The sequence below is a fragment of the Notolepis coatsorum genome, assembly GCF_963971535.1.
Source record: "Notolepis coatsorum genome assembly, chromosome: 2".
NCBI lineage: Eukaryota > Metazoa > Chordata > Actinopteri > Aulopiformes > Paralepididae > Notolepis > Notolepis coatsorum.
Window position 1 is genome coordinate 152,358,459 of NC_140166.1, and position 23,224 is coordinate 152,381,682.

Sequence of the window (23,224 nt, forward strand, 5' to 3'; positions counted from 1 at the left end):
GCATTGGATCAATGGATCAATGTCACGTCAAAACTCGCCTCCGCTGATCTGGAGGGCTCGCAGTCCACACACAGACACACACACGTGCGCGTGCGCACACACAAGCTCGCAGCCACACACACATTTCCACTGTCCAATAGACGAGCGCCCTTTTCAACCGCGTGACATTGTTCAGAAAGTTCGGTGCGCCTGACAGATTGCTATGTGAACGCAGGCGAACCAAATGAAGAATGCAACAATGTTGCAACTTCACCACCAGAACCGCACCGAGTCCACCAAAACTATATGTGAAAGCGACCTTAGTCGCAGGTTTTTTCTGTGCATCAGTAAGTCTGCAAGCGAACCTTGCTATAATGGCACGCAAAACATGTCACTGGAGAGCTTCTTTGAAAAGGGAGAAAGAGCCAACGATGAGACACCAGAAGGGTCTCAGAGTGCCAGAAAAAAGAAAGCTGCATTTAAAAGAAAATACCAAGAGTCGTACTTAAACCACGGGGTAATTGCAACAGGTGATTCACACACATTCGCTTTTCAGCTTTAGATAGCGCATTGGGTTTGAGAAATGTGTGTTGTAAATTAAAGTAATTATTATTATGAATATTATTTTTGCTAGCTAAGCTTTCTACCAGTATTCTGATCCATCCAACAAGTTACTGTAACTTTGCTATTCTTTAACTTCAATAAAATAATTTAGCAATTATTGTTTTGCCTGCTAGTGCTAGTTAAAAGTCCTATCATATTTACTAGTTGGCAACCAACAGTCCAAATGTCTGTTTAATACAATTTAAACAAACAGGTGAACCTGAGTCAGAAAGGGAAAGTATGGAGGAGGGAGAGGCCTTTGCAGGGACCAGCATCATAGAAGAAACTACAGGTGCAACATTGAGTGCCATTGTGTAAAGTGAATTAGAGCATAACACCATAGTGCATAGTATGTCCCGATGGACTATTCATCATGAATTTAATCAATGCTAAATTGCCTGTGTCCCCATGTGAATGAATGAATGAATGAAAACTTTATTTAACAGATTGCAGAATGGGTACAATGCAGTACGGCTCAATACACACAATTGCAGACCAGAGAAATACGTTTGTCTTGTTTACATCAGGGTCCCCCATTTTCAATTCATATTGACATTTATGACATACACAACATACATGACATTCATGGCATAGGGACATACAGGTATTTAGTACTGATACATTTGTGACATAAACGGTATTCAAATATACAGTACTGTTACCCATAGATCCTGACAGAGTATATACATATGATGGGGAGGCGACTGTACATTAGGAGGGGGTGGGTGGGTGGGAGGGAAATATACATACGGTGGGGAGGAGACTGTACATTTGGAGGGGGTGGGTGGGTGGGGGAAGAGACTGTACATTTGGAGGGGGTGGGTGGGTCGGAGAGAAATATACATACGGCGGGGAGAGAATATATACATGCGGTGGGGAGGAGACTGTCTATTAGGATGGGGTGGGGGGTTTGGACATTTACGGTGGCCAGTTTCGAATTGCAGCCTCCCGTAGGTGCTCTTTAAGAGCGGTTTTGAATGTGGGTAGGGATTCACATTCCTTTACAGCTTTGGGTAGGGTGTTCCACATTGATGTGGCATAATTGCAAAATGTGTTTAGTCCCTTGTTTGAGCCGAATCTGGGTTTAACATGATTTGTTGAGCTTCCTCTGGTGTTGTGGTCGTGGTATTCACTGACCTTTTGGAAGTATTTTGACATGTACATGGGTACCTTAGTCATATAGTGTATCTTGTAGACCAGGCCCATTGCAAGTTGCTGTACTCTGTCGTCTACTCTAAGCCATCCTTGGTTGTCAACGTGGGCAGGGGTGAGGTGGGTTCTAGGGGTAAGGTCAAGTAGTAGTCTGACCAGTTTGTTTTGTGATGTTTGTAATCTTGTTTTTAGCGTATTTGAGGTGCTTTGGTACCATGAGGTGCAAGCATAGTCGTAGTACCCTTGAATGAGATACAACATCAGTAGAGCAGTAATAGAGGCAAAACGGCGTGTAAGGGACCAAGCAGCCAGACAAGGAGGACACAGTGGTTTTGGCAAAAAATAAGGGTTTTATTTTACCCATTTCAAAAACATAATTTAAATATAACATAAATGGTCTAAATAATATAGCAGGACAAAAACAGACCTGAACAGAATGGAAGACCACACACAAAAGAGAACTCAAACTATATATAGGTCCTGGCCAGACACATAAACATAGGCAAGCTAATTGATTAATTAATATTTTACTCTACTATCTTAAAAATGCACATTAATCAAATAAACAATAAACATACAACATATAACATATCTACCGAACTAAACAACCAATAATCGTAAGTAATATGGAAAATACATATAATAAACTAAATCACAATACAAGGAACCCCCCCCCCCCCGACATCTCCTGTGACATGGTTTGGTCCACCACCCCCATCCGGCTATTTAGGGTGGACCAGTTGCAGCTGCTCTGTTTGCCCAGAGTTAGGACGGCTGGCTGCAGAGTTGAAGCAACCAAACAAATGATAAGGGTGAGGGAACAAGTTAATATGTGCGGGTGCGGCGCACAGACGGATCCGTCACATACTCCCCCTCCTCTGGAAGCTCGCCGGCACAGCGGGACAATTCTGACTGAGCACATCAGTGAGGAGGGCCGTTATTTACAATAACATTTACTACAATAAAAAGTTAAAACATAAGTGAAGGTGCCCCATGAAGGAGTCTCATTTCCTCCTCCCCATCCTGCCCCATCAAACCAACCGTTGATGAGGCAAGCAGGTTACTGACCAGTCTGTATGAAGAGACATTTTCACCAGTTAAGTACAGTCTAATACATGATGGCACCATGCAGCTCCCCATCCAGCTTCAGAACACAGCCTCCCTTTCACACAGGGCCTCTTGTAGTTCTCCCCTTCAGGCATAACGGCTCTTCAGGGCCAAGACACTACGCCCCAGGGCTGTATTCTGAGTCCCCTCCTCTACTCCCTGTACACACATGACTGTGTGGCACAGCGGAACAACAACACAATCATCAAATTTGCTGATGACACAGTAGTGGTGGGCCTGATCTCTGCCAACGACGAGAGGGCCTACCTGGAAGAGGTAGAGAATCTGTCGCAGTGGTGTCAGGAGAACTGCCTCTCCCTGAATGTCAGCAAAACAAAAGAGATGATTGTGGACTTCAGGAGGTCGGGGGTCAGGGACTACAGCCCCCTCAGCATCGACAGGGCACCAGTTGAGAGATTGAACAGTTTCAAGTACCTAGGAGTCCACATATCCGAGGACTTGACATGGACCACACACATTGACAGTGTTGTGAAGAAGGCACGGCAACGCCTCTACTTCCTCAGGCGCCTAAGGAAGTTCCAAGTCAGTCAGAAGATCCTTAAGAACTTCTACTCATGCACAATAGAGAGCATCCTGAATGGCAATATCACCTCCTGGTTTGGGAATAGCACCGCACAAGACCGCATCAGACTACAGAGAGTGGCCCGTTCAGCCGAACGCACAATTGGAGGGGGGCTTCCCACTCTCCAGGACATTTACAACAAGCGGTGCATGGGTAAGGCTAAGATAATTATCAAAGACTCCAGCCACCCAAACAACTGCCTCTTTGAACTGCTGCGGTCAGGCAAGCGATACCGGAGTATCATGGCAAGCACAGAAAGACTCAGAAGAAGCTTCTATCCCCAGGCCATCAGGTTGCTCAACAAACAATAACACTATGCAACAACCATCAAAAGCACTCACAGCACACACATCCACACGCACACACTCACTTTAAACAAACAACTCACTGCAGCACCCACTCTACACACTTTAGAACACCTAAACACACTTTATATTTATTGGCAAAGGATTTGCACTACAACCCATACCTCAGTACACCTTAAATTGTACCTAAATTGTACCTAAATTAAACACTGTAAATTGTACCTAAATTGTACCTCATCCCATTTCTGCTTTGCACTATATAGTATATTGTAATTAGTATATTGTATAGTATATTGTATGGTAACTCAGTTACTTCTACTCTGCATTGAACATTGTACATATGTACATACTGAACACTTGTGTCTACGTACGTGACTTCTATTTTATACTTGCTATAGGCCTACTTATTTTATTTTATACTTATCCTTTTGTCTAGCACAGTCTCTGGAGCGTAACAGAAAGAAGCATTTTGTATAAAAGTATTCTGTACTTCTGTATGACAACTAATAAAGAAACTTGAACTTGAACTTGAATGAGTGCTCCTGCCAGAGTCTTCAGGGTATTCTTGTTTACCAGAGAGGAGATCCAGTACAATAATCTAGTTCGTTGGTTGACTTTTTTTTATTACATTGGATGCCATTTTGTCACCGGAAAGATTTGCCTCTAGGATGGAACCCAGGTAGGTAATTTCATCTTTCCTTGTGACAATATTATCACCCACTGTAACTGAGAAGCTGTCGGTCTTGCTGAGTTTGTTATTTGAACCGAAGAGAATGGACTCTGTTTTGCCCATGTGTAATGATAGTTTGTTATCAGCGAGCCATATGCAGATTTTGCCTAGTTCCAAGCTGAGGGTTTTTTCAACCTGCAACTTGTTCTTGTCAGAGACCAGCATGGCTGAGTCGTCCGCAAACAGGAACAAGTTGCAGTCACAGGCTGACGACATGTCATTTGCATATATTAGGAACAGTAGCGGTCCTAGTATGCTTCCTTGTGGAACACTGTTGAAGTCAGAGATTCTGTGTAGGATTGTTAGTAACTGTCTAACTGCACATATGGCTGTTTACATTAGTAACTGTTTAGTTGCATATATATCTGTTTCCACTAGAGGGCGCTCTAGGCGGAGCCACTCAGGTACACCATCTTGTGGCGAGTATAAAAGGAAATGTATCCTCCCACTTCCTTCTCTCCCCCAATGTCTCTCAGTGAGAGAAGACTTGTGTTACTGCTGCTTACCATGTGAATAAAAGAAGTCACGCCAGTTCAGGCTCAAGATAGAAACCATGCCTCTTAACCACATTATTGTCGCCCTATAGTTGAATTCTGTTAACAAACACCACAGATCACTGTGAGGGGGGGGGGGGGGTACCGTTTACCTCCACCATCTGTTCTCTCCCCTCCAGGTAGGATTGCCTCCAGCTCACTGATAAACTATCAAAACCAATTGCTTTTAGCTTGTCAATCAGAATGGAGTGATTGACAGTGTCGAAGGCCTTTTGTAGGTCCAGCATGACCATGCCGCAGTATTTGCCCGCGTCCACCTCTTGTTTGATGTGGTCGTTCAAATAGAGAAGGCATGTGTCAGTGGAGTGGGACGTTCTGAAGCCAGATTGGAATTCATAGATTAGATTTTTTTCCGCCAGGTACTTTTCGACTTGTTCTTAGACTATTTTCTCCATGACTTTCGAGATGGAGGTAAGAATAGAAACAGGGCGGTAGTTGCCTGGGTCTAATTTGCTGCCCTTTTTGTGCAGAGGGGTCACTCTCGCAATTTTGAAGTCCTTGGGGACGTGTCCCTGTTTTATGGAGAGGTTTATTATGTGTGTGATGACTGGGGTGATGGCGGCTGCTGAGTCTCTGAGGAATTTGGAGGGGATGTTGTCATGGCCAGTGGCCTTGTTAGGTTGGAGGGCGTTACATTTTTTGAGTACCTCATCGGTTGTTACCATTTCTAGTTTGAAGTCGTCTTTGTGGACCCCTAGCTTTTTGTAGTATGCTACTATGTGTTCTACCCCATAATGCCCTGAGTGGGAGGGTAGTTTGTTTACCAGTGTTGTGGCTATGTTTGTGAAGAAGATGTTTAAGTAATTGGCTACATCCAGCTTGTCTGTGATGAGCGTGTTGTCCGTCTTTATGTTTATGTTTGAGAATCTGGTTTTAAGCTTTTTATTGCAGCCTAGTTGATTATTGAGTAATTTCCAAAGTTCACGTGGTTTGTTTTTGTTTTCCTCAGTTTTGTCATTGATGTCATTTTTTTCTGTCTCTCTAGTACGTATATATACTAGTCAGATCACCCATGTTAGCCTGTTTCTCTATCAGCCTGCTTCTGTCCTGTTGCCTGGTTCTACTCTGTCTGTATGCTCTTTTTTGATCTTTGCAAATTATTTTGTACCTCTGCCATTTGGACTTCACTTTGGTATTTGGACTGAACTGTTTTTGGCCTAATCCCTCTAGTAAAGCTGTTACTGTCTGCATACTCCCACCTCCAGTCTCTTAATTCAGCATTTAACTCTCTGATCCCTGACCTGTGTGTGTGTGTGTGCGTGCGTGCGTGCGTGCGTGCGTGCGTGCGTGCGTGCGTGCGTGCGTGCGTGCGTGCGTGCGTGTGCAGTGCACAAAACGTGCTTGTAACAAAACCGCGCCTTAATTAAAGTCGTAACAAGAAGGTGGATGTAGAGCCATGTCTGTTTTAAACATTCAGTATCAACACCCTTTGAACACTTTATACTGTTCATTTGGATTATACCACAACTGTATAGTGTACATGTAACATTATTAAAGGTGCTATAGATAGCATTCAGCCACTAGGTGTCACACTAGAGCACCAGCATGTCATTTATCTAGTCAGGTGCATTCCACGTGCAGGATTGGAAGTAGGGAGGGGATAAGGCCTACAACATGTAAACAACAACATTCAATGGACTCTAAATCATAAATTCATTCATCAATAATATTTTTGGGTAAAAGCAATAATTGTATTCCACACCTTTCTAAAAGCTCTGTGGATTATAAAAAAAACTAAAACAAAAGATTACTCTACATAAAAATGTTATCTATAGCACTTTTACATCTTTAGTAACACTCTTGCGTGTCAATGTATTTACACTCTATACAGTGTTACACTATGTAATGCTTTGTAATTCAATGCTTTTTTAATTCAACACTTTCAACAAACGGTCCTACGGTCCATAATATGTATGCTCACTTTGAAATCACTTTTATCACCGTTGGGTGTCGGAGCCTAACTGTGTTTGGTTTCTTTGCCGTGCAGTGACGCAGACTGAGGGACATCTGGTGAGTGTTTAATGTGTGGCAAGATACACTCTCACCATTTAATCGAGTGAATGATTACTAGATGAACTATAAATCCAGGCTGGTTCCTACGAGTGTGACCCGCATTCTGTTGCTACGGTAACACGTTTTTCGGGGGAAGGGAGGGCTGACTATTATGGCGCTATGGGCAGCAGGTCAAAATGTCTGCCGCCAGCCTGATACAATGGAGTTCAAAGCAGCAAAGAAAAGTTAAATCATGGCCGTTTTCATTTAGAAGGACGTTATAATGTAATACAACCGGATACTGTAATCTTTTTTTCATTTAGAAGGACTTTATAATGTAATAAAACCGGATACTGTAATAACGTTTTCATTTAGAAGGACTTTATAATGTAATAAAACCGGATACTGTAATAACGTTTTCATTTAAATTAAAGCATTTTTGGATGTGTAATGTAATGTAATGTAATGTAACTTTACCGGACAATGTAATAAATACGTTTTTTATGGTAAATAACGTTATCATGCCAGTTAGCGTACCTTGTGTATACTGCACCTTGTGTATAACGTTTACTTTTACTCTTACTCATAGTATATATAGTAGGGGTGTAACGGTACACAAAATCCACGGTTTGGTACGTACCTCGGTTTTGAAGTCACGGTTCGGTATTTTTTTGGTACGGGGGGGGGGGGGGGGGGGGGGTACAATTTTTTTTTTTTTCATTTATCTATTTATTTAACTGTATTAAAGAATATAAAACAAATTGGCCATAATTGACTGAGCAAACTAATGCTTACTGCTGTAACCTACTAATAACAATTAAGTAAATCTGAAGATTATTATATAGCAGATGCCTTGGAGTAGGCCTGTCACGATAACAAATTTTGCTGGGCGATTAATTGTCCCAGAAATGATTGGGATAGGCGATATTATTGCGGTTTTGAGAGATAATTTTTTTGAGAAATGTATTTCCCAAAAGTTTTCAATTAACCTTTTAATTTTTTTTTACTAATATAATAATAGCATAATAATGCAAGGAAACCGTTTCAAAGTGCAATAAACCTTTATTTAACATTGGAAGACATTTTAAATATTCTAAAAAAATAAATGCTCAGTTTGATTGTTTATTATAAAACAAACTGAAACTGGAAACAAGCCTCTGTCTGGTTTTTTGTGTCATCCTTTTTAACATGTACATGTATTATTAATGTACCTTGCGGTACAAATGTACAAAATGTTAATAAAGTATGAGGAAAAAACTGTGGAAACGTAATAAATAAAAAGGCAGTGTTCCAAATAAACACCAAACTATATTGGAATGGAGACTTCAGCACAGGATAAACTAGGGATGGGCAAAAATAATCCAAGAGAGAGAATGAGGATCCTGCTTCTGTCAGATTATGCGAAACACGCCCCTTTTAGTTTGATTGATTGTATCCACGCCCCCTTTTGAGATGATGCATGGCCCTAAGTACCGCCCCCTTTTCTGATTGGTTGAGGATTCAAGGAGGCGGGACTTCCGGTTTTGGAGGGGAGGGACATCCGGTTCAGGAAGGGGAGGGGCTATAAGGGGATGGACATCCGGTCAGATTTTTTTCAAAAAACGTTTTTTTTTTGTAATGTCAGATTGTAAATAAAAGTTTCAGAATAAATGTGTGTGTGTGTGTGTGTGTGTGTGTGTGTGTGTGTGTGTGTGTGTGTGTGTGTGTGTGTGTGTGTGTGTGTGTGTGTGTGTGTGTGTGTGTGTGTGATTTAAGGAAATTACAATGTGTCTATGTTCAAAAAATGGTTGTATGGAGAATGCCTTCTTCCATGCCCATGTGGCCTGCATGGATCTCGATCAGCATCTCCCCCTCTGAAGGCTGTCAGTTTCAGAAATAGCATTGTGTCTCTCTGTCAAACTGCAGCTTCTCTGTAGACTGAATATCTCTCTGTCAAACTGGGACCCCTCGCTGTTTCTGAAACTGACAGCCCACTTCGCTGTCACAGAAGGAGGCGGGAGAAATGATGTAGCTCAGCGAATCAGGCATCCTGAAACTTCTGTCAGAATCCTGGTGAGTATTGATTTACGAGTTTAGAAGGCGGGAGAAACGAAAGAGATCAGCGAATCACTAAGTCTAAAACTTCTGTCAATCTGGGCTATGTATTTATGACTTTGTCTGACTTCCTCTTTTTTCTGGGGGATCCTGCTTCTGTCAATGCCAATAGATTTACGACTTTGTAAGTCTGACTTCCCCTTTTCTGTGGAAAACTACTGTCATTGCCCCTTTTTATGTCATTTATGACCCCTAAGGTGTGTGTGTGTATGTTTGTGTCTGTGTGTGTGTGATTATTTTTGTTATATTGATGTAATGTGTCTATATTTTAGTTTCTTGGAGAATATCATAATCTTTAGACACTTGTGTTCTGAAAATATATGTGTAAATAAAAGAAAATACAATGTAAGTGAATAATAGGCTGATTTGTTTGAAAAGGAGCGATAACTTGTAAACAGGGGTTCTAAGTAACCACAATAAGTATGTATGTATGTATGTATGTATGTATGTATGTATGTATGTATGTATGTATGTATGTATGTATGTATGTATGTATGTATGTATGTATGTATGTATGTATGTATGTATGTATGTATGTATGTATGTATGTATGTATGTATGTATGTATGTATGTATGTATGTATGCATGTATGTATGTATGTATGTATGTATGTATGTATGTATGTATGTATGTATGTATGTATGTATGTATGTATGTATGTATGTATGTATGTATGTATGTATGTATCTATCTATGTATGTAAGTATGTGTGTGCGTGTGGAGGATTTTTTTTTTTTAAATAAAAATACAATGTAAGCTGAAACCTGGGTTGCATACCTCCATAGAGATCTATGTGTTTACAACTGCTGGGCTGTCAAACTGAAGTCGAAACTGTTACAGCATAGTGTAATGCCAACAGGGGACAGGGCTAGTGTTTAAGTTATATGGATGGAGGCTAAGTTAGGTTCTGCTAGATGGTTGCCTCTCAAGGGTGGTTGTGAGGGGCTGATTACAACCATCCCAAGGTGTCATAGTAATTAGGTTTCGGTGAAGCGTTTTATTTAAAATAGATTATTTAAAAAAAGGTTGCATTACAGTGTTTTGTATTATTGTTCACATTAATTATTACAGTTAAAGATATGAGTATAAAAAAGTTATATGTGATAGTTTAGAGTTGTGCTGAAAATATAATCTTCAGAAAATATCTGTTTGTGAGGGTCTGTGTGTGTGTGTGTATGGGGGGTGTGAATTGGGCCCTCTTTAGGTGTTAAAACACCCCATAGTGGCTAGAAGATTAGGGGACATGCAGAGTTAGAGTAAAACTCTGTAGAACATTATAGTCATAGCATATTTTCTAGTTCACACAATGGAAGGGGTCGCTGTAACATAATCTGACCATTGCCTAACTAACTTTACAGTCATGCATTCAGTGGCGGCTCGCCACTGGTGGCGCTAGGGCGCCGACCCACCTGTTAAATGAGAGAAGAAGAAAAAAAAAACTTTTTTGTTTTTTGTTTTATAGCCCTATAAATAATATAAACATGTTTAAAATGAATAATATTTACTCATTTTAAGTATGTTTGTATTTCCAATGCACAATATAACGTTATTATCTAAATTAAAAAACAGCGTTTTCATGGGCAGGAAGTGACGTTTTTTTTTATTTTTTCGTATTTCTCGCCCGGGCAAGAAGCGATAGCGCTCTGAGTGCGCGTCACAGTTTGATCGCTGTCTCCGTCACAGCCAATCAGTGCATACGGCGTTGTGCGTTGAAATATGACTATTATGTTGGAATCCGAGCGCGATTTGAAGCGGTCTAGAAAGCAGCGTGAACTTCCGTGAGAATTTCCATAGCCGCATTTCGTGGAGACGCTCTCTGATTGGCCGACGCCAGTATTTTTTTCTATGGCAGAATTTCACAGAGACGATCTCTGATTGGCCGAATCCAATTTCTAATGTTCCAATTCTAGCTTCTAGCTTGGTTCCTGGTACTAGGACTGTTGTTTGTCTTAGAGCATGCCGTGCTGTGACTGCAAGTTCTTTAGACTGTTAAGCTTAGGCACTCTTTCAAAGTTGGTTAAGGTTAAGTTCAAGTTCTTTAATAGTTGTCATACAGAAGTACAGAATACTTTCATACAAAATGCTTCTTACTGTTACGCTCCAGAGACTGTGCTAGACAAGATAGTATCAAATAACATAATAACATAATATAGCATGAATTTAGAAGAAGAAAATGAGGTCACAGTTGTTCGGTATAGACATATGTACAATGTTCTGAGTTACCATATAATATACAATACACAATACTATGCAGTGTACTAATGTACAGTACTATCTAGTGCAAAGCAGAAATGGGATGAGGTACAATTTTAGGTACAATTTACAGTAAGGTGTACGAGTTGTAGTGCAATCCTTCATCCATAAATATAAAGTGTGGGGAGTGGGTGCTACAGTGTGTTTGTTTAAAGTGGGTGTGTGCTATAAAGTGTGTGTAGTGGGTGCTACAGTATGTTTGTTTAAAGTGAGTGTGTGCGTGTGGATGTGTGTGCTATGTGTGTTTGGTGGTTGTTGTTGTGTAGTGTTCATTCATTGTTCGTTTAGCAGCCTGATGGCCTGGGGATAGAAGCTACTTCTGAGTCTTTCTGTGCTCGCCTTGAGACTCCTGTATCGCTTGCCTGACGGCAGCAGTTCAAAGAGGCAGTTGTTCGGGTGGCTCGAGTCCTTAATAATTCTCTTAGCCTTCCCCTTGCAACGCTTGTAGTAAATGTTCTGGAGGGTGGGGAGCCCCCCTCCAATTGTGCGTTCGGCTGAACGTGTCACTCTTTGTAGTCTGCTTTGGTCTTTTGCAGTGCTATTCCCAAACCAGGAGGTGATGTTGCCGGTCAAGATGCTCTCTATTGTACATGAGTAGAAGTTCTTAAGGATCTTCTGGCTGACTTGGAACTTCCTTAGGCGCCTGAGGAAGTAGAGGCGTTGTCGTGCCTTCTTCACCACACTGTTAATGTGTGTGGTCCATGTCAAGTCCTCGGATATGTAGGCTCCGAGGTACTTGAAGCTGTTGACTCTCTCAACCGGTGCCCCGTCGATGCTGAGGGGGCTGTAGTCCTTGACCCCCGACCTCCTGAAGTCCACAATCATCTCCTTTGTTTTGCTGACGTTCAGGGAGAGGCTGTTTTCCTGGCACCATCCCGCCAGGACCTTGACCTCTTCCAGGTAGGCCCTCTCGTCGTTGGCAGAGATCAGGCCCACCACCACTGTGTCGTCAGCAAATTTGACGATTGTATTGCTACTCCGCTGAGCCACACAGTCGTGTGTGTACAGGGAGTAGAGGAGGGGACTCAGAACACAGCCCTGGGGGGCCCCTATGTTGAGGGTGATGGATGAGGAGGTGCAGTTGCCTGCTCTCACCACCTGGGGTCTGCCAGTCAGGAAGTCCAAGACCCACTGGCAGAGGTCATAGCCCAAGCCCAGGTCCCTGAGCTTGGCTATGAGTATGGAGGGGACTATGGTATTGAATGCCGAGCTGTAGTCGATGAATAGCATTCTCACATAGTTCCCCTGCCTCTTGTCCAGGTGTGATGCTGCTGTGTGCAGCACATGGGATATGGCGTCCTCCGTGGACCTGTTGGGGCGGTATGCAAATTGCAGGGGGTCCATGTTGATGGGGAGGGAGGAGCAGATGTAGCCCTTTACTAGCTTCTCAAAGCACTTCATGGCTATGGAGGTGAGAGCTACAGGGCGGTAGTCGTTGAGGCAAGCAGGCTTGGATTTTTTGGGTACAGGGATAATAGTGGACTTCTTCAGGCAGGTGGGGATGACAGCCTGTTCTAAGGACAGGTTAAATATGTCAGTGAATACTGGGGCCAGTTGGTCGGCACAGACTTTTAGAGTTAGAGTTAGGTTAGAGTTTGTCTTAGAGCATGGCGATAGAACGCCAGGTAGTTTGCAGTCTGTTCGAGCGGAAATGGACAAAGGAATGTACTTGTTGAGTGTTGTGCTAACGTCGACGAGCTCAGCTGAGCTAACACTTGGCTAACAAGCTATATGGCGGATTATACACGTTTCCTGCCCTGGACGTTTCAACTAAACAGTGAGTCTCTCTCTCTCTCTCTCTAACGTTAGTAGTACTAGGCTGGTGCGGGCTAACTGGCTATCGTTCTGGGAGCTAACGTTAGTAGTACTACTAGGCTGGTGCGGGCTAACTGGCTATCGTTCTGTGATTTGTTTACTTGGTAACACGGGTTGCTAAGGAATTTAGGTTCGAGGTTGAAGAAATCTCTCTCTCTCTCTCTCTCTCTCTCTCTCTCTCTCTTCTTAACGTTAACGGTTGTAAATAGTTTTTTTAGGAGCAGTACTACTGCTGGCCATTCATGAAGCGAGACATTGCTGATTGTTTATTTATCGATGGCTCATTGATTTAACTACTGCAGCTCTCTCGGATTGAAAATACGTGGATTATGGCTTGTTCAATATCGTCTATGTTTGAATGAATGAATGAATGAGAACTTTATTAACAGATTGCAGAATGGGTACAATACAGTACGGCTCAATACACGCAATTGTTAAGGGGATGCAGACCAGAGAAAGACGTTTGTCTTGTTTACATCAGGGTCCCAGATTTTCGATTCATATCGATAGTTTAATAGCTAGCCTTGGCTCGTTTAACAATATGCAAAATATGTGTACAGCCCTGTACTCATACTGAAGTTATTCTTGGTATATAATAGGTCTGATTGTGTAACGAATCGATTCCACGTCGCGCTGTGTGTGAGAGAGAGAAGGAGAGAGGGAGAGATCTGCCTGTGTTTGGAGAGGGGCAAGTTTTGTTTCTAACTTTTCTATTTATATTGTGTTTCAAGTTGTGAATTAGAGTCTAGACTATACTTTATTTGACTGGTTGTGTGTTGTTGTAGTAACAGCTGAGCGACTCGTTCATAAGAGCCGATTCATTGCCGTGAGCGTGAGTCGAATAGCTCACGTCTTGCCATGAGTCTTGCGTGGTACAGTACTGTACTGTACATGTTCGCAAAATATTTGGTATAGCGCCCCTAGTGGCGAAGTACCCAGCGGCCGCCACTGCATGCATTTGTCCTAATAAACTAACCTACACTATAACATGCAACACTTTGATGAATATTGTTACACAGGTGATAGAGTTGTGCCCTTCCTGATGACTTATCGTACAGAACTTGTAAGTAGTTTTGGATAAAAGCGTCAGCTAAATGACTAAATGTAAATGTAAATGTTGTAATACCAACTATTTGACAGTTTTGGGACACAGTGGTGACCATACAATAGAGATAGCAGTAGTTATTATCTCTTATTTCTTATTTCGTAAAACAAATACAATGTATTAAGATATAAATGTACCCTATATTCGAGTCTTTGACAAGGTTATGAGGTTACAGATCAGAGAAAGACTTTTGTTTTGTTTACATCAGAGCCCCCCATTTTCAATTCATCAGGGCCTATATGAGATACAGGACATACACTGACAGTACTGCTACATCCATACATTTAGGACATACCAGATTGCAAATATACCAGTGTTTGTGATACAAAACAAAAGAAAATAGTCCAGAAAATATGTATGTGTGTGTCCAAGCTGCTTTAACTGTTTCAATAGGGTATTTCATATGTCTTAAATTAATAAATTAAGACTTATTTTTGGATATAGACCACTCACCCTTCAAAGCATGAATGTCCTTAGACTGTTTCAATGTTACACCTGTATTTATAATGCATTTATAGGTCAACTAACGTTTTTTACCACGGTTCAAACCTCAACAACACATCAAACCCCAATTTATATGTCACAGTATTCAGAAAATAGCAAAGAGGTTGGGGAAAAGGCCTTCTCTGCTAGCTAGGCCTGTAAAGGACTTAAAAAAAAAAAAAAAAAACGTTGAAACTGTTGAACCCTATCAAGCGGACAGCTGACCAAGCGAATACTGACTCATAACGTTACCCCGTTTCCAACGTTAAGTCGAGTTCATTCATACTACACTAGTACATGTATGATCAATCCAATAATGAACACATATATATATCTTGTCATTTTAAACAAGTTACCATTCATTCATTCATTCATTATGCGTCACCCACGGCGAAATTAAATGTTATAGTTCAACAACAACACGCTGTGTTGAGAGAGCGATAGAGCGAGAGCGAGAGAGAGAGAGAGAGAGCGAGAGCGAGAGAGAGCGAAGAGAGAGAGAGAGAGAGAGAGAGAGAGAGAGAGAGAGAGAGAGAGAGAGAGAGAGAGAGAGAGAGAGAGAGAGAGAGAGAGAGAGAGAGAGATAGAGAGAGAGAGAGAGAGAGAGAGAGAGAGAGAGAGAGAGACCGCATTAACTCACTTTGTTTAGTTGAAACGTGGTCCAGGAGGGCTTGATAAAGTGTATATGTCCACTGTCCCACAGTCCCAGACTGTTGATGTATAGCCACTGTCCAGACTGCATCCAGCTAGCCAAATAGCTTCTTGTTAGCCAGGTTAGGCACCACAACACAAGTACTGTGATGAGCTGTGTCTTTGCCCATTTCCGCATCGAACAGCCTGCAAACTACCTGGCGTTCTATCGCCCTGCTCTAAGACAAACGCTAACCATAACCAACTTTGAAAGAGTGCCTAAGCTTAACCGTCGAAAGAACTTGCCGTCATGCTCTAAGACAAACTCTAACCTTAACCAACTTCGAAGAGTAACTAAGCCTAACCAGTGTAGAAACTGACATCGGCCAATCAGAGAGCGTCTCCGAGAAATGCGGCTACGGAAAGTATAGACGCTGCTTGCTTAGATGATATAGATCGCTTGAAAACGCGCCCGGCTTCCATCATATTACATCATATTTCAACACACAGTGCGTTACGTGCGTTGACCTATTTGATTTTTATTTCTAGGGCTCTAAAAAAAATATATTTATATTTTCTTCTTCTTCTCTCTTTCAACCAGGGAGGGCGGCGCTCTAGCCCCCACTATCGGCCGGCCGCCACTGGTCTCAGGTAGGGGTGCACCGATATATCGGTCGGGTATCGGTATCGGCCGATAAGTGCCTTGTTGACTGCTATCGGCCTATCGGCCGATAAGCTCAAATGTGCCGATAGCAGTCGCCGATAAATACCCATCAATTTGTGTAGCGTCAAAAGGCAAAAAAAAAAAAGTTCACTCGAGACCTACCTGCACAACGCCCACCGTCCCCCACACACACACACAATCTACTGCATCAAAGTAACTACTTATGATTAACAAGGCATTCGTTTTGTGGCATTAGCGTTATATAGTTAGTGTTACACGGACAATAACATCAGCATATTATTATTACCCATAGCAGCAAGGCATTACTCCGAGTCCGTTCATTAGCTCGGTTCCATTCCGTTGCTCATTCCGTACCCAACTACACATTCTGCAATCTGTTAATAAAGTTTTCAACCAGACAAATGTATAGAAAGGCTTTGTTTTATTATAACATTTGTTGCAGTAAAATCATTATGTCTCATTTGGTCATGCGTGGAGCGCCGGTCGGCGGGCCGGGCAGCTAACGTAGCTACGTTATTAGCTATTAGATGCAAGACTAACGTTACTGGTGAAAATGTGATTTGCGTTGGAATACTCCTTTGTCAACTTGCTGTACTTTGCTTGCAGGTCTGCAGTCATTATTGCTGCATTATGAATACCCCCAACTTTAGCCAAGGTAACGTTATGGCTAAACCTTTAACAATAGTTAACGCTAGCTTTCGGTTAGCTGTTCAATGCTATTAATAACACAACTCCCCGTCAACACCCTCTCTCGGGAAGATGGCATTTAAGAAAGTATCTGCTGTTAAAATGAAGTGTTACACGTTCAATAACAAGCATATTATTTACCCGAACATAGCAGTAAACAAGGCATTACTCCGTTAGTCCGTTCATAGCTCGGTTCCATTCCGTTGCTCATTCCGTACCCAACTACACATTCTGCAATCTGTTAATAAAGTTTTCAACCAGACAAATGTATAGAATGGCTTTGTTTTATTATAACATTTGTTGCAGTAAAATCATTATGTCTCATTTGGTCATGCGTGGAGCGCCGGTCGGCGGGCCGGGCAGCTAACGTAGCTACGTTAAGTGTGTTCTGCTCTCGCAAACAGAACAATGGCGGCATGCCCGGAAGTAGAAAAATTTATAAACGCTTGCCGATTGGTCGGCAAGCGGGAGGTGGGTGCTAGCGGTGTGGCGTAATTGGCCGAATCGACTGTCAATCAAAATGGTTCCATTGCATTGGTTGAAAGCTCTGGTTGAGAGAATAGTATCCCGCTGCAGGCCGCAAGAATGGTTCCATTTCATTGGTTGAAAGCTCTGGTTGAGAAAATAGTATCCCTCTGCAGGCCGCAAGACGATACTGGGAGAGAGATAGTGATACCATAAACATATTTCTTGATGTTTCCTTTTTTTAAGTAAGTAAAGAGGCCTACAAATACAAACATACACATACAAATATACAGTAGTTTCATTAAAAAAAAATAAAAAAATAAAAAAATAACAATAAAAAAAAAAAAAAAATGTACAAATACTTATATACAAATATACAAATATCGGTATCGGTATCGGTATCGGCCGATAGTGTTAGTTGAACAATCGGTATCGGTATCGGCGGCCAATTTTCATATCGGTGCATCCCTAGTCTCAGGTGGTAGAGGCGCTGCTTCGCCTTTTTTACGACTGAGTCTATGGGTGTTGTCCATGTCAGATCCTCTGAGATGTGGACGCCCAGGTACTTGAAGCTGCTCACCCTGTCCATGGTAGCCCCGTTTATCCTCAGTGGTGTGTGTGTCTCCTGCTGTCTCCTCCTAAAATCCACGATCAGCTCCTTGGTTTTACCAATGTTCAGGAGCAGACTGTTGTCCTGGCACCAGGGTTCCAGTACCTCAACCTCCTCCCGGTAGGCCTTCTCGTCGTTGTCCGAGATCAGCCCCACCACCACTGTGTCGTCCGCAAACTTCACTATGGAGTTGGAGCTGAACTTGGCCACACAGTCATGTTTGTATAGTGAGTACAGCAGGGGGCTCAGAACACAGCCCTGGGGGGACCCGATGCTCAGGGTGATGGTGTTGGAGGTCTGACCCCCCACCCTGACCACCTGGGGCCTTTCACTCAGAAAGTCCACTATCCAGGCGCTCAGAGCGGAGCTCAGACCCAGCTCGATCAACTTGTCCACCAGTCTGGTTGGGACTATGGTGTTGAACGCTGAGCTGTAGTCAATGAACAACAGTCTCACATACAGTAGCCCCCCTTCTGACGGTCTAGGTGAGAGAGGGTGCAGTACTTGGGAGACCGCATCATCAGTGGACCTGTTTGGCCTGTATGCAAATTGCATAGGGTCCATATCACTGGGGAGGGAGGCACAAATGTGATCCTTGACCAGCCTCTCAGAACATTTCATGGCCACAGACGTGAGTGCCACCGGTCTGTAGTCATTGAGACCTGTTGGGGAGGGTTTCTTTGGTACTGAGATAATGGTAGACATCTTGAAGCAGGCAGGGACCACTGACTCCGCCAGGGATCGATTAAATATGGTGGTGAACACAGGGGCTAGCTGGTTAGCACAGGACTTAAGTATGCGTCCTGTTATTCCATCTGGGCCAGCAGCCTTTCTGGTGTTCACCTGCATAAATGCTCTTCTCACACTGTGTACCGTCAATGAGAGAGCGTCCCCGCCCCCCCCGCGACAATGACAAGACCTTCAATCATATTAGACCACCTGAGCACCCATCATCTCCAGCACCGACCACCAAGGTCCCCAACCCGTGAGGACCCCGAATCCGGAGCCCCAGCGACCCAGAGCATCATGCCTCTTTGACACTCCGACTCACGAGACCCCGAATCAGAGGCCCCCACCGGTCCGGGCCGCAACCACAAAAAACCACCTCAAGGGGCCCATCAGCCCTCCCCAATTGAACATAGATTAGAAATAAAAGTAATACAAATCAAATTAAAATTAAATTATACTACAAAGGACATTTACAACCCCCCCTGCTGCCCACCCACCAAAAGTATCCCACCCCACTCCGCCCCCCAAAAAAATATATATACGTGGACAGTTGACGCTTGCTCGCTCCCCCCCCCCCCCATCCCTGCTCACCCCAGGACCTCAACGTGAACCCCATCCCCAATGCACTATTTAGTAATAAAACATTTCCAAATTGTATATGCGTTTTATCTTTGCAACCGCTGCTAACCAGATTGCGATATTCGACTCATTAACCCCTATAACCCGTGCAGTGGATATCTCCAGGTAAATCACATCAAGATAAGTGAGAATCCATACCTTCAGGCATAATTTATCTGGGTGTATCCATCTTGAGGCAATACATTTTTTGGCAGCTGTGAGGCCGGCTAGAATGAGTCTCTTCACATGTATAGAGGTCGGTAATTGAGAAACATCATTCAATAACAATACAGAAGGCAGAACAGGTCTATGGTCAGAGAGAAAATATCTGATAGCTGGGAGGTAACATTTTCCCAAAAGAGTTCAACAGGAGGACATTCCCAGTACATATGCATAAATGTTCCGGTGGCACCGTTTGGACATAAGGTACATCGAGAGTCAGGTCTGAGACCCATTAGATTCAATCGTCCTATGAACGATTTTTTTATGAATCTGTTGGTGATCTGGGTTGCGAGAGGACAGCCGAACATTTTCCCAGACTGCATCCCAATCAAAATCTACATCCAACTCCGGGACATCCTTTCTCCAAATCGTATCCAGGGGGAGGTCCTTATATGATGACATAAGTAAATGGCGATAAAAGTCAGAAACGAAGCCTCTCGATGTCTCTTTGTCATAAAATAATTTGTGAAAACGGTGACACTCTAGTGCAGTGGTTCCCAAAGTGGGGGTCGCGAACCCCAGGGGGGTCGCCAGATGATAAAAAAATAAATAAAAAAATATTATTTCCAATTATTAATTTTTTAAAATAAAAAACGAATTTGATGCAGTCAGGCCACTGAACGTAGAAGCAGGCCAGGCCAGTGTTTCTAGTTGCAGCGGCGCAATATTTAGATAACCTACTGTAGGTGGGAAAGAACCAGGTGATCACTGCAACTCACACAAGTTGGAGAACTATCTCTCTCTATCTCTCTTGCTCACACACACACACACACACACACACACACACACACACACACACACACACACACACACACACACACACACACACACACACACACACACACACACACACACACACACACACACACACACACACACACACACACACACACACACACACACACACACACACACACACACAGGGAGCCGCATGTGATTGGTGGAGGTGGGACCCTTACAAAAAACTAAAAATCCATCAAAATCAGTGTTGTTGCTAATCATTGACAAATGCTAGCCTGTAATAATCCCCCCCAGAAAAATCTACTTTGCATTTGTTATATTGCAAATATATGCCATCACACACTGGCATTTAAAGGGTTAGAATTATAAAATGAATATGTGGTGTTATGATCAGGGCTGAAGTTGAATAAAAGATTGTATTTTTTTCAATCTGACATTACAAAAGACTGAAAATCCATCAAAATCAGTGTTGTTGCTAATCATACTTATGCTAGCCTGTTTTTTAACAATAATTTGCGATGCCATCACACAAACACTGGCATTTAAAGGGTACAAATAAAAAAAAATCCTGCACCAGAATGCAGGAAATTAAGTCTTTGTAACAAAAAAATTCCTGGTGGGACCCCCTGCTCAAAAAGCGGCCTGACTGGGGCTGTATTTCGCCTTATATTTCATGGCCTGAATGATTTCCCCAGTTCGGCCCTGGTTAAAAGCCTCCAATGCTTATTAGTGTGTGTGCGTTTGAATGTTTGCATGTTTCAACCATACATTTCCAGTTAAAAAAATGATTTAAAAAAATTATGATAATTATTTATTTTTTTGTTTTTAATTTCTTGCCTCCTATAATAGTGGGGGTCGCGGCTCTCTGACACCGTTATTTTGGGGGTTGTGGCCTAAAAACATTGGGAACCCCTGCTCTAGCTGTAAATAAAAGAAAAAGGAGGTTCCGGGGAGATCATATCCGTTGGATAGATCTTGGAAAGAACGGAGACCAGAGTTATCGAAGATATCCCCGAACGTGTAGATAATAATAATAATAATAATAATAATGGCTTGGATTTATATAGCGCTCTTCATGACACCCAGAGCACGTCACAGAGTCCATTATTCGTTCATACACAGTCATACCGGTGGTGGTAACCTACAATTGCAGCCAGAGCTGCCCTGAGGCAGACTCAGGGCAGATGCCTTTCTTTTCCCATCTAGGGTACCTAATAGGTTGTTGTCCAATAAAGAGTAAATTATTATTAAATAGAGGGGAGTGCGTGTGCCATTTATGGCGGTTAGTACATGCTTCCTCACCTCATGCTGAACAGATGAGGTAGAGAAACTGATGGATTCTGCATAAACAGGAGTACATCATCTGCGTATAAGCTGATATGGTGATGTGTGCCCTGAATTGAAACAGGAGATATCATTTGGGATTGTCTTATGTATTGAGCTAGAGGTTCGAGGGATAAGGCGAAAAGTCCAGGGCCCTCATTTATCAAGTTTTCTTGGAAAGTATTCTATTTTCGTTCTTAAGCACAGAATTTAGAATGTGTGCACGCACAAAAGAAACGGGATTTATCACACGTGCGTACACAGGTCCTACGCACACCTGTCTTCATAAATATCACCTTGCTCCTAAGCTTGAGCTTGTGCATGGTTTTAAGTATTTGCATACCAGAACCGCCCCGATTATCCATATATGGTCATGAAACACCCCCATGGGATGTGAAATAATGGACTGACCCGAGGGAATTGCGTGTTATGGAGAAATACGAGACAGGCTGACAGACATGTACACGTACCGTGATGTCGGATATGATATCTCTTAAAGACCATATTAACTAATAAAGCCCATGCTGAAATATGACTGCCTTTTTCCGTTTTGTTCGATTAATACCCAGGGATTAAAGTTCTCCTCAATTGTATTCCAAATCGCGACGGATTTTCCGTAAATTTTCTACCTGCTGCATATGATTTCTAGAGGCATACAATCTATTTTGATGTCAGTATTGGGTAGCCTATATAAACAATAATACGAGAGCATATACAAGAACAATGAATCTCACTGCCATGTATGATGTAGCCTAAGTATACGCCATGTGTAGCCTGCCTATGTGATAAATACAAACATGAACTTGAATCCCATCATCATATTTACATAGTCTGTCCACTATGTTTATTACTTTGTTATTTCCCCCCCCCCTATCTATGTAAAGCGACCTTGCATGGGTCTCTTGAAAGACGCTATATAAAATGAAGCTCTATTATTATTATTGTTATTATTATTATTATTATTAAAATACTGTCTTTTACTGTTAGTCTCAGTGAAGTTTCAACGGAGCGAGGTAATCTATTCTAACCAACAGATTGAAGTAGAAAGCATTTCGTTGTGGCCAATCTTATTTGGAAACATGACACAAAATAATAGTATGTCGCTTTTTATTTGAAACCATATTTAATCGCGTTTGGTGGAGGTGGCTGTTCTGTAACCCCTTTCGTGACTGTGATGCACCGAGTGAATCCACAGTCACTTGCTCCTCAATAGGAAACCAACCTAGATTTACCCTGAATGACTGGTTCTAACCGAACCATTTGTTATACAAGAATCACAGAGAAATGTCAAAGGTGCTCACATTTGCACGAGGGTTTCTGACAGAGATACGGGATGGTTTGAAAGCTCGGCGTTGCTAATAAACATTTTAAATATTTTTTATAAACTGGTCAACACAGCATTATTTCCGGCGTTGGCTGCCTGGTGTGATCACAGCGCATGCGCATCATGCACACAGCGCCGGAAATAATGCAGTGTTGACCAGTTTATAAAAAATATTTAAAATGTTTATTAGCAACGCCGAGCTTTCAAACCATCCCGTATCTCTGTCCGAAACCCTCCTGCAACTGTGAGTACCTTTGAAACGTCTCTGTGATTCTTGTATAACGAACGGTTCGGTCAGAACCAGTCATTGTTAACCATGTATGCTCTGTCATAGGGGTGTGCAAACCATTCAACTTACAAAAAAGAGCCTGGTGGAGGAGATAGATCGAAACAATGCAAAATATTTCACTATAATATTTCAAAGCGAAGTAAAA